The sequence below is a fragment of the Diceros bicornis genome, chromosome 30 (genome assembly GCF_020826845.1).
Source record: "Diceros bicornis minor isolate mBicDic1 chromosome 30, mDicBic1.mat.cur, whole genome shotgun sequence".
NCBI classification, from domain to species: Eukaryota; Metazoa; Chordata; class Mammalia; order Perissodactyla; family Rhinocerotidae; genus Diceros; species Diceros bicornis.
In genome coordinates this window covers 11,863,468-11,873,251 of record NC_080769.1, presented here as the reverse complement: position 1 = coordinate 11,873,251, position 9,784 = coordinate 11,863,468, and the positions used below count along the sequence as shown (strand labels likewise).

The following is a 9,784-nucleotide window of genomic DNA, read 5'->3' as shown; positions in this document are numbered from 1 at the left end:
ACTTTAAAAAGATAAGTTTGGAATTCATTACAAAAAGTGTCTGTGTACATGTCCACAAGTTATGTGAAATGGAGGTGAACATGAACAGGTGGAGAGAACTGGATGGTGTACACCTCGCGTAACAAGGTCAGAGATCTTGATCTGAAGTCTTGATCTTTAAGGATTTGCGGTGCCCAGGGATCAGAATGACAATAAAAATATTTGTCTAATGAGGAGTTTTGGATTTTGATCCCCCAGGAATATAGAGACTGTATAGTGTCAGCCTGTGACAACCTCATTCAACAGCCCTTGCCTGGTCAGGAAGAAGCACACCTGAGGCTCCATCCAGGAATGATCTTTCTTGGCCAGGAGCCCATTGCCTCACTTGGTCTCTCTGCCCTTCCTGAAGACAGATCTTCTGTCTTCAGTATTCAAGTGACATGTCAAGCATCATTCCACCCTGATGCCAGTCAGGTAACTTGAAATTCCCTTAGTTAATGTGTGGCAATGAGGTCAGGTGTTTTACTATGAATTCATCTGTGGATAGAAATGAGGAGGGTACGTGCGTGAAATGATCAGAACCAAGTGTCCATGGGATTGCAGCCTAAGTGCCTTCGCTTGACAGGTTTCCAATACTCAGTCGGTTCTCAATCTGTTAGTCTCCTATTTTCTCTAAAAAATTAAAGAACCCTTTATCCTCCTCAGCAGAAATCAGCCCCTTCTCAAAGATGATGACTGCTATAAATCTTTCTGACTTTTACTTGAATTCCTGTGTGAACATGCTGAAGGCATTCGGTCAGCTGCTCCATCATTTCTATTCCTCGTTCTTGATATACCATTATAGAGAAGGGTGTATTACGCCTGCAGCTGGGCTGTGAGAACACAGGGGAGAAAGTGGAGACAGAGAAAGACTCCACCAGCTACCTTCCTGGTACACCTGTTTCTCTCTATATAATTGCCATGTATTTTATATAGGAATAGCAGAGATAGCACAATAAATAAAAAATATATGACCAACCTTCTCTCATTCCAGAATTAACAAATATTGATATTCTGGTATATCAGCTTCAAGTCTTTTTAATGGAGTAACAAAATAATATATATACAGAAGGCACTTTTTTTCCACATTCCCCTCAGTTCTTGTTCTCCCTTTTGTAGAGACAACACCATATAGAATGCGGTGGTATCTCCAATGCATGGCTTTATACTGTATGTGTATTCATAAACATATGTTGAGTGAAAGGCACTAACCATATGCTTATCGATTTTGGAATAGATAAATAAATTGTGACATAACAATATATTAGAATAGTCTGTGATAATTAAAATTAATGAAGTGGACTAAATACTCCAACATTAATCAAAAATAAATTACAGAATAATGCCAATTGTAAATGACATGTACCATATGATTTGGTTTATGTAAAGCTTTCAAAATGCAAAAGAATGCAATGGGTTCCAGAACATTAACATTAGTTATAGTAAAAGTTGCAGGGGAATAGCATATATGAACTTCATGTAGTGGTTCATCTGAGGAAGGAAAAGAATCAAGAATCAAGTGTAAATACACTATGTGGGCACTTCACATATACCTGTATTATTTATTGCAAGACAAATGCCTACAATGAGAAAAGTGAAATGTATGGATTTGATACATTTGACTAATGGGTACCAAGCTCTTCATTGTTATCTGTATATTTTTGTTTCACTGGAAAAATCCGTAATAAAAACAAACGTATCTACGAGGGTTAAAAAATATTTAAAATTTTCTCATGCTGTAGACTTTTTGTTGTACAAATTTTTTTCTTTTGTATGTTTTCATTATTTGTGTTGATTCATAAATCTGGTTATTTTTATTATTTGATTCATCCTAATTGCTATATATCTCATCATAATTCCATTTCAAATGAATAGTGATATCACTGATGTTTCCTTCATTCCTTTTCTACATGATAAAGGATCCCAGCTGGAGTTGGAGCTCATAAACTCTTCCATAAAATTTGCAGTAACTATCTAGGGATGTTTTCTGTTTCTGTTGTCTTTCTTCAGCTTGCCCCACCCCATTGTTTTCTTCTGAGGAGGGACACATGCCAGGAGATGTTGTTCATTGCAGAAAAATAACTGCAGCAAGAAATGTCATTACAAGGGTCCCAAATGCTAAGTGAAATGCTCGATGCTTTTCCTCTATTCACTTCCCATCATTGCAAAATCCCCATATATTTTTGTGATAATTTCCATTATACAAATGAGGACATAAGACTTTTCATACAGGTGAACAATTTCCCCCTTCACAAAGCAAGTGCTGGTCTGGAGTATATTCAGAGTATTTAAACCAAATAATACACCAAATGCTGAAAGTTGTCCTGGACGCTTCTTTTTCCTGCTGGAGGAGGAGGACCACCACTTTACAGAGACAATTCTATTAAGACATTTGATTATTTTATAAGTATCACATAAGTCTCTCTTATCTTGTAGTCCTCTATCTCCCAAGGACCAAAACCTGAAGCTATTTACATCTGTTTTCTTAGGACTCTGTGAATTCCATTCTTTTTCTCATTTAGCTGTTTTTTTAATGATATGCCACCTATCACCTTAGGGGAAGAAATTCCTTTAGGATGAGGCAGAGAATCTCATTGACATAGTTTTCCATCTTACCTTAGAATCCATCACTAATGAAGTTGACTATCGTTTCCATGGAAGAGTCTTCTGAACTTCAATTTTATAGGCAATATTTTCTAATCTTTGCTCAGGTGCAGCGTGTATACTTGGATGGATGCCATGCACCTGCCACACAATATTTATGGGGAGAGGTGGACATACCTTGTGGGAAAGTGAAAAGATTTGGGGCATTGCTCAGGATTAAATGTTACAATTTTAATGAAGAATTATGAAATGTCACTGATGGTTTAGGAATGCTAATTCTGTGCTATCCAAAGGCATCAACAGATTAGTTGAGAGAGTCAAATCAACAGTGAGATGATCTGGTCTCAGATACAGTCTTTGCCATGAACTAACCGTGTATTTCTTGCCCACGACATAACCCCACCTTACCTAAGTTTCCCTGTTGATAAATGGAGTGATTCTATGATCTAATTCACCTGTTATTTAACAAGAACTTCAGATATTCTGAGACATGCCAAGTTTGAGGACGGTACTCTACAAGAGAGATTGGATAACTTCGTTCTCATCCTTCTGTGTGTTTGAGAGAAGAAACATTTCTGAAGGAAATGCCATGTCTTATTCTTTGTTTCAATCTCAGTACTTGGCACAACATGTGAAACAGATGTGGTGATCAATAAAAATAAGGGCCTATAAATGAAGTGGAGGAAAGAGGAAGAGTGAGAGATGGAGACAGAGGAAGAAATTAGCTGAGGGAAAGATCTGAATATTCTCTTGGGTTCACAACATACATAGAGTTTTTTTTTTTTCTTTTTTTAAGCACTGGTTCTCAAATTTCAGAATATATCAAATTCATCTGGAGAGCTTGTGAAAATAGGTTGATGGTCCTCACCCCAGTGTTAACAGCAATAAGTCAGGAGGGGTCCCGCTATTATTCATCCCTAAAAAGTTCCCAGGTGATGCTTCTGCTGCTTATCCAGGGACCATTCATTTTATTGTCTTTTCATGTCATTTTTTCCATCAGACTCATCAACAACATGGAACCCAGAAACCACACAGATGCTCCAGAATTCCTTTTACTGGGATTGACAGATGATCCAGAGCTGCAGCCCCTCATCTTCTATCTGTTCCTGTTCATGTACTTGGTCACCATCTTGGGAAACCTGCTCATGATCCTGGCTGTCATCTCTGACTCTCACCTGCACACACCCATGTACTTCTTTCTCTCCAATCTGTCCTTTAGTGACATCTGTATAAGCACAACCATAAACCCAAAGATACTGCTAAACATACAAACACAGAATAAGAGCATCACTTATATAGCCTGCCTCACCCAGAGCTACTTTGTTCTGGTTTTTACAGGTTTTGAAAATTGTCTCCTTGCAACAATGGCCTACGATCGCTATGTGGCCATTTGTCATCCCTTGACATACACGGTTATCATGAACCCCCGAATCTGTGGCCTGCTGACTCTACTCTCTCTGTTCCTTAGCATTGTGGTTGCCTTGCTCTATAGTCTGATGGAATTGAAGCTGTCATTCTGCAAGGACCTGGAAATCTCTCACTTCTTTTGTGAACTTGCTCAGGTCCTCAAGCTTGGACCTGTTCTGGTACCCTCATCAATAACATCCTGACATATTTTATGTCTAGTGTATTTTGGGGCATTCCTCTGTCTGGGATCATTTTCTCTTATACTCAAATTTTCTCCTCCATTTTGAGAATGACATCAGCAAGAGGGAAGCTTAAAGCTTTTTCCACCTGTGGGTCTCACCTCTCAGTTGTTTCCCTGTTCTATGGGACAGGTTTGGGAGTGTACATTAGTTCTGCAGTTACTGACTCCTCCATGAAGATGGCAGTGGCTTCAGTGATGTAGATTGTAGTTCCTCAAATGATGAACCCCTTCATCTACAGCCTGAGGAACAGGGACATGAAGGGAGCCTTGAGAATACTCATCACAAGGAAACCTTATTTTCTGTGATTTGTCATTTACTTCAGACTTGGATGTCTAGAATAAGCCAAAGGGTGAGGCAGAATGTCTGATTCTTCCATCGTCAAGTTCTTCAAAATGAGTAGATGACATAACACTATGGCATTTCAACTTCACCTTAAATCATGACTTGGCTTTTATTCTCGTTTTGGGATGTTTAACAAATCATTTAAATTCTGTAAAGTCAATTTCTTTGGTCAGGTTAACCTCTTATCAGATATATGACTGCAAATCTGCCATTCCATAGATAGTGTTTTCATTTTGTTGATGGTTTCTTTTTCCGTACAGAAGCGCTTTAGTTTAATGTAGACCCACTTAATAATTTTTGCCATTGTTGCTTGTGCTTTTGGTGTCATAATTGTTGCTAAGATCCATCTCAAGAAGATTTTTTCTTGTTTTCTTCTAGGAGTTTTATGGCTTCAGGTCTTATGTTTAAACCATTAATCCATTTTGACTTAATTTTTGTGAGTAGTGTGAGATAGGAGTCCAATTTCATTCCTCTGTACATGGTTTTGCAGTTTTTCCAACACCGTTTATGGAAGAGACTATACTTTTTGAGTATCCTTGGTTCCCTTGCCAAATATAAGATGACTGTATATGTGAGGGTTTATTTCCGGGATCTTCATTCTTTTCCATTTGTCAATGTGTCTAATTTTTTGCCAGTACTACACGGTTTTGATTACTATAGCTTTGTATTGTAGTTTGAAATCAGCAAGTCCAATGCCTCTATCAGAGGTGTCTAGAAGCCGTTTCACGCTTTCAGAGAAGCCCAGTTAGATCACAGATACAGGCTGATTAGAGTCCAATTCTTGAGCAAGAATTGGGAAAGTATGCAGTCAAGCCCATTCCAGGGAGAAAGTAGGAGCCTTGTGTTTTTGACTCCTGCTCTGAGCCCAGGGGAATAGCCATGGGAAGAGATACCTGTTTATAAACTCCCTCTTTGTTTTCTGCATTACTAGGGAACTCAAATGCCAAGCCCTATTGGCTCTCAGAGCTAGATGATTTGGAAGCCAGTCCTCAGGTTTTTCACAAAAGTTGGGGCCCTAAGTTTGTGTTCCAAACTCTTCACTCCTCAGGGATAATCTGAAAGCTGGGGATTCCCTCCTGGTTGTAAGGCACTGTTCCAGGGGAGGGGTTTATTGCGTGAGTGTGTCTCAGCTTTTCCTACCTGTTTCGATGTGGATGTTTTATCAGTTCTCTGATATGTAGGAGTCAGTCACCCAGTTTCTGAATTTCTCATAGAGGGAATTGATCTGTGTGTGCCTGCATAGTCAGTGTCTTTCTGGGAGGATGGAGGTCAGGAAACTCTTAGGCTGCCAGATTGCTGACAGCAGTAAGAACTCATTAATTAAGTTTAAACTTTTAACAGGGTCAATGTTAGGGAAAATTTATGTAATATACAGTATTGGGAAATAAAAAGGAGTGATGAAAGATCCATTAGAATCCTACAAAAATGACAGTTTTGTAGGGTAAAATAATCAAATACTTGCTGCATCAATCCAATATCTGTCTCTGTGGTCACATTGCCTCCTTCTTTTCTCTGTGTCTCCTCCTCTTCTGTCTATTTTATAAGGATACATGTGATTCTATTTAGAGCCACCCAGCTAATCCAGGCCAAGTGTATCTCTGCAAAGACCTTTTCCTTTTTCCAAACAGTGACATTCATCCTTTTTTTTTTTTTTTTTCTTTGAGGAAGATCAACCCTGAGCTAACATCCGTGCTAATCCTCCTCTTTTTGCTGAGGAAGACCGGCTCTGAGCTAACATCCATTTCCAATCCTCCTCCTTTTTTTTTTCCCCCAAAGCCCCCCAGTACATAGTTGTACGTCATAGTTGCACGTCCTTTTAGTTGCTGTATGTGGGACAAGGCCTCAGCATGGCCGGAGAAGCGGTGCATCGGTGTGCGCCCGGGGTTCCAAACCTGGGCACCCAGTAGCGTAGCCCGTGCACTTAACCGCCAAGCCACGGGGCCGGCCCCCATCCTTTTATCTTATAAGTTAATAACCATAAATTAGAAGGATTATATGTGGACACATTATATTGAGGGCCACAATTTAGCCCACTACAGTTGTCCTCTGGTTGACTCCATCAAAAGGCCTATTATCATCTGACCCAGGGATGGTCAGTATTCTATCTCTGGCCATCGTGTTCAAGTATGACACCTATTTTCTGTCACCACCTTGTGAACTGAGGGGATCCAGCCCTTAGGACTAAGCTAGCAAATGGAGGAAGGAATGATCCCTACTCTCCTGTTTTTGCACATTCTCTACCTCTGAAGTCCTTGTAATGACAGACAACTCTCTTTATTGTTTGACTACATTAGAAACAGGAATTTTTTTCTTATTAAAAATGAAAGCTTCCCACATATGAAATTCACATATCTCACAATCACCTCAAACCAGTGATATGATATCATTATGCCAGTTTTATAGAAAATTAAACTGAGTATAGTGGATGCTAATATTTCCTCAAAGAGAAATGGTTTACCAGTGACTGATCTCAATAATTACTAAATTAGAATGTGAAAGGTGAGCTCCATGCCTCAGTGTAGGCCTAACTTTGGGTTTCAACAGACATGTTCCTATCATGGGAGCAGGTGGAAGCGAGCTCTTGATATGACCACAGCCATGCTTCCTGCTTCCATCCTTTCCCTCATTGTCTATACCTTTCCTTCTTCTGAGAGTCATCCACAAAAATATTACTAAAACTTTAATGACTACTTCAGGTTCTGTTTATATGGTACCTGGGGAAAGAGATAGAGTTAAGAATTGAAATCATTTGTCAAACACAGAACTACACAAAAGATGTTAGTTTTCAACTCCATGTTAAAATGTGTTTGGCCATTATGTTTGTTCTTCTTTTTCTAGTTCTGTTAGGTGTAATTTAAGGTTGCCTATTAGGGCTTTTTATTGTTTGTTAAGGTGGGCTTGTATCGCTATGAGTTTCCCTCTCAGGACCGCTTTTGCTGCATCCCATATGGTTTGATATGGCATGTTATCATTTTCGTTTGTTTCCAGATAGTTTTTGATTTCTCCTTTAATTTCATCAATGATCCATTGGTTGTTCAGTAGCATGTTGTTTAATCTCCACATTTTTGTCACTTTCCCAGTTTTTTTTTCCTGGTTCATTTCCAGTTTCATAGCCTTATGGTCTGAAAAGATGCTTGTTATGATTTCAATCTTCTTAAATTTATTGAGGCTTGCTTTGTTTCCCAACATATGGTCTATCCTAGAGAATGTTCCATGTGCGCTTGAGAAGAATGTGTAGTCAGCTGTTTTTGGGTGGAGTGCTCTGTATATGTCTACTAGGTCCATCTCGTCCAGTTTTTCATTTAAGTCTAATATTTCTTTATTAACTTTTTGTCTGGATGATCTATCCATTGCTGTAAGTGGGGTGTTAAGATCCCCTACTATTATTGTGTTGTTGTTGATTTCTCCTTTTAGGTTTGTTAATAGTTGTTTTATGTACATTGGTACTCCTATGTTGGGTGCATATATATTTATAAGTGATATGTCTTCTTGATGGAGTGTCCCTTTTATCATTATATATTTCCCTTCTTTGTCTTTCTTAACCTGTTTTATCTTGAAGTCTACTTTGTCTGATATGAGTATGGCAACACCTGCTTTCTTTTGTTTGCCATTAGCTTGGAGTATTGTCTTCCATCCTTTCACTCTGAGCCTGTGCTTGTCTTTAGTGCTAAGATGTGTTTCCTGAAGGCAACATATTGTTGGGTCTTGCTTTTTAATCCATCCTGCCACTCTGTATCTTTTGATTGGAGAGTTCAATCCATTTACATTTAGGGTAATTATTGAAATATGAGGGCTGAATGTTGCTGTTTTGTCACTTATTTTCTGGTTCTTTTGCATTTCCTTTGTTTCTTGTCCCATTTGTTTTGGACTGCCAATTCAGTTTGGTTGTTCTGTCTTATGATTCTTCTAGTTTTCTCTTTGTTTATCATATGTGGTTTTAATTTGATTATTTGTTTAGTGGTTACCTTGAGGTTTGGGCAAAAAATCTTCTGTATGAGATAGTCCATTATCTGATAGCCTCCTATTTCCTTATACTAAGTCAATTCAGTCACTTTCCTCTTCCCCTTCTAAGTTGCTCTTGTTATACCTTATTCTATCTTGTGTTGTGGCTGTGTGTTTACAGTGATGAGGTTAAATTTATTTTTGGTGAATTTCTTCCTTTGATCTTTGAGTTTAGTATTTAAGTGGTTGCTAACCTATTCCGGTAAAGATCTACTATTTCTCTGATTTTGTCTACCTACTTTTCTCCTTACTCCAAGCTTTGTGTTCCCTTTCTCTTCTTGTTTTCAGGCCTGAGGGCCTTCTTGAGTATTTCTTGTAGTGGGGGTCTCGTGGCCATGAACTCCCTTAGCTTTTGTTTATCTGGGAGAGTTACTATTTCTCCATCATATTTGAAGGATATTTTTGCTGGATAGAGTATTCTTGGCTGAAAGTTTTTGTCTTTTAGTATTTTGAATATATCATTCCAGTCTCTTCTAGCCTGAAAAGTTTCTGTTGAGAAATCTGCTGAGAGCCTGACGGGAGTTCCTTTGTACGTTATTTTTTGTTTTTGTCTAGCTGCCCTTAATATTGTTTCTTTGTCGTTGACCCTGGCTAGCCTTACCACTAGGTGTCGTGGTGAAGGCCTTTGTCTGTTAATATATATAGGCGTCCTGTTGGCTTCGCTTACTGGTATTTCCTGCTCCTTCCCCAGATTTGGGAAATTTTCAGCTATTATTTCCTTGAATAGGCTCTCTGTTCCTCTTGCCCTCTCCTCTCCCTCAGGAATACCTATAATTCTTATGTTACATTTTCTAATAGAGTCCGATATTTCTCGGAGTCTTTCTTCATTTCTTTTTAGTCTTAGTTCTCTCTCTTCTTCCATCTGGAGTATATCTGTATTCCTATCCTCTAAAGTACTAATTCTTTCCTCCATATTGTCAGCTCTGTTCTTTAAAGATTCCAGATTCTCCTTTATCTCCTCCATTGTGTTCTTCATCTCCATCAGCACTGATAGGTTTTTCTTTATGATTTCAATCTCTTTTGTGAAGAAACTCCTAATCTCATTTAATTGTTTGTCTGTGTTGTCTCGTATTTCGTTGAGTGTTTTTATGATAGCTATTTTGAAATCTCTGTCATTTAGTTTATGGATTTCTGTGTCTTCGGGGTTGATTTCTGGGTGCTTGTCATTT

At 38.6% G+C, this 9,784-nt stretch overlaps 1 pseudogene; it reads left to right on the top strand.

Moving 5' to 3' along the window:
* The first annotated feature begins 3,626 nt into the window (after positions 1 to 3,626).
* LOC131394226 (olfactory receptor 7G2-like) lies at positions 3,627 to 4,576 on the top strand (annotated as a pseudogene).
* The last annotated feature ends 5,208 nt before the right edge of the window (positions 4,577 to 9,784 follow it).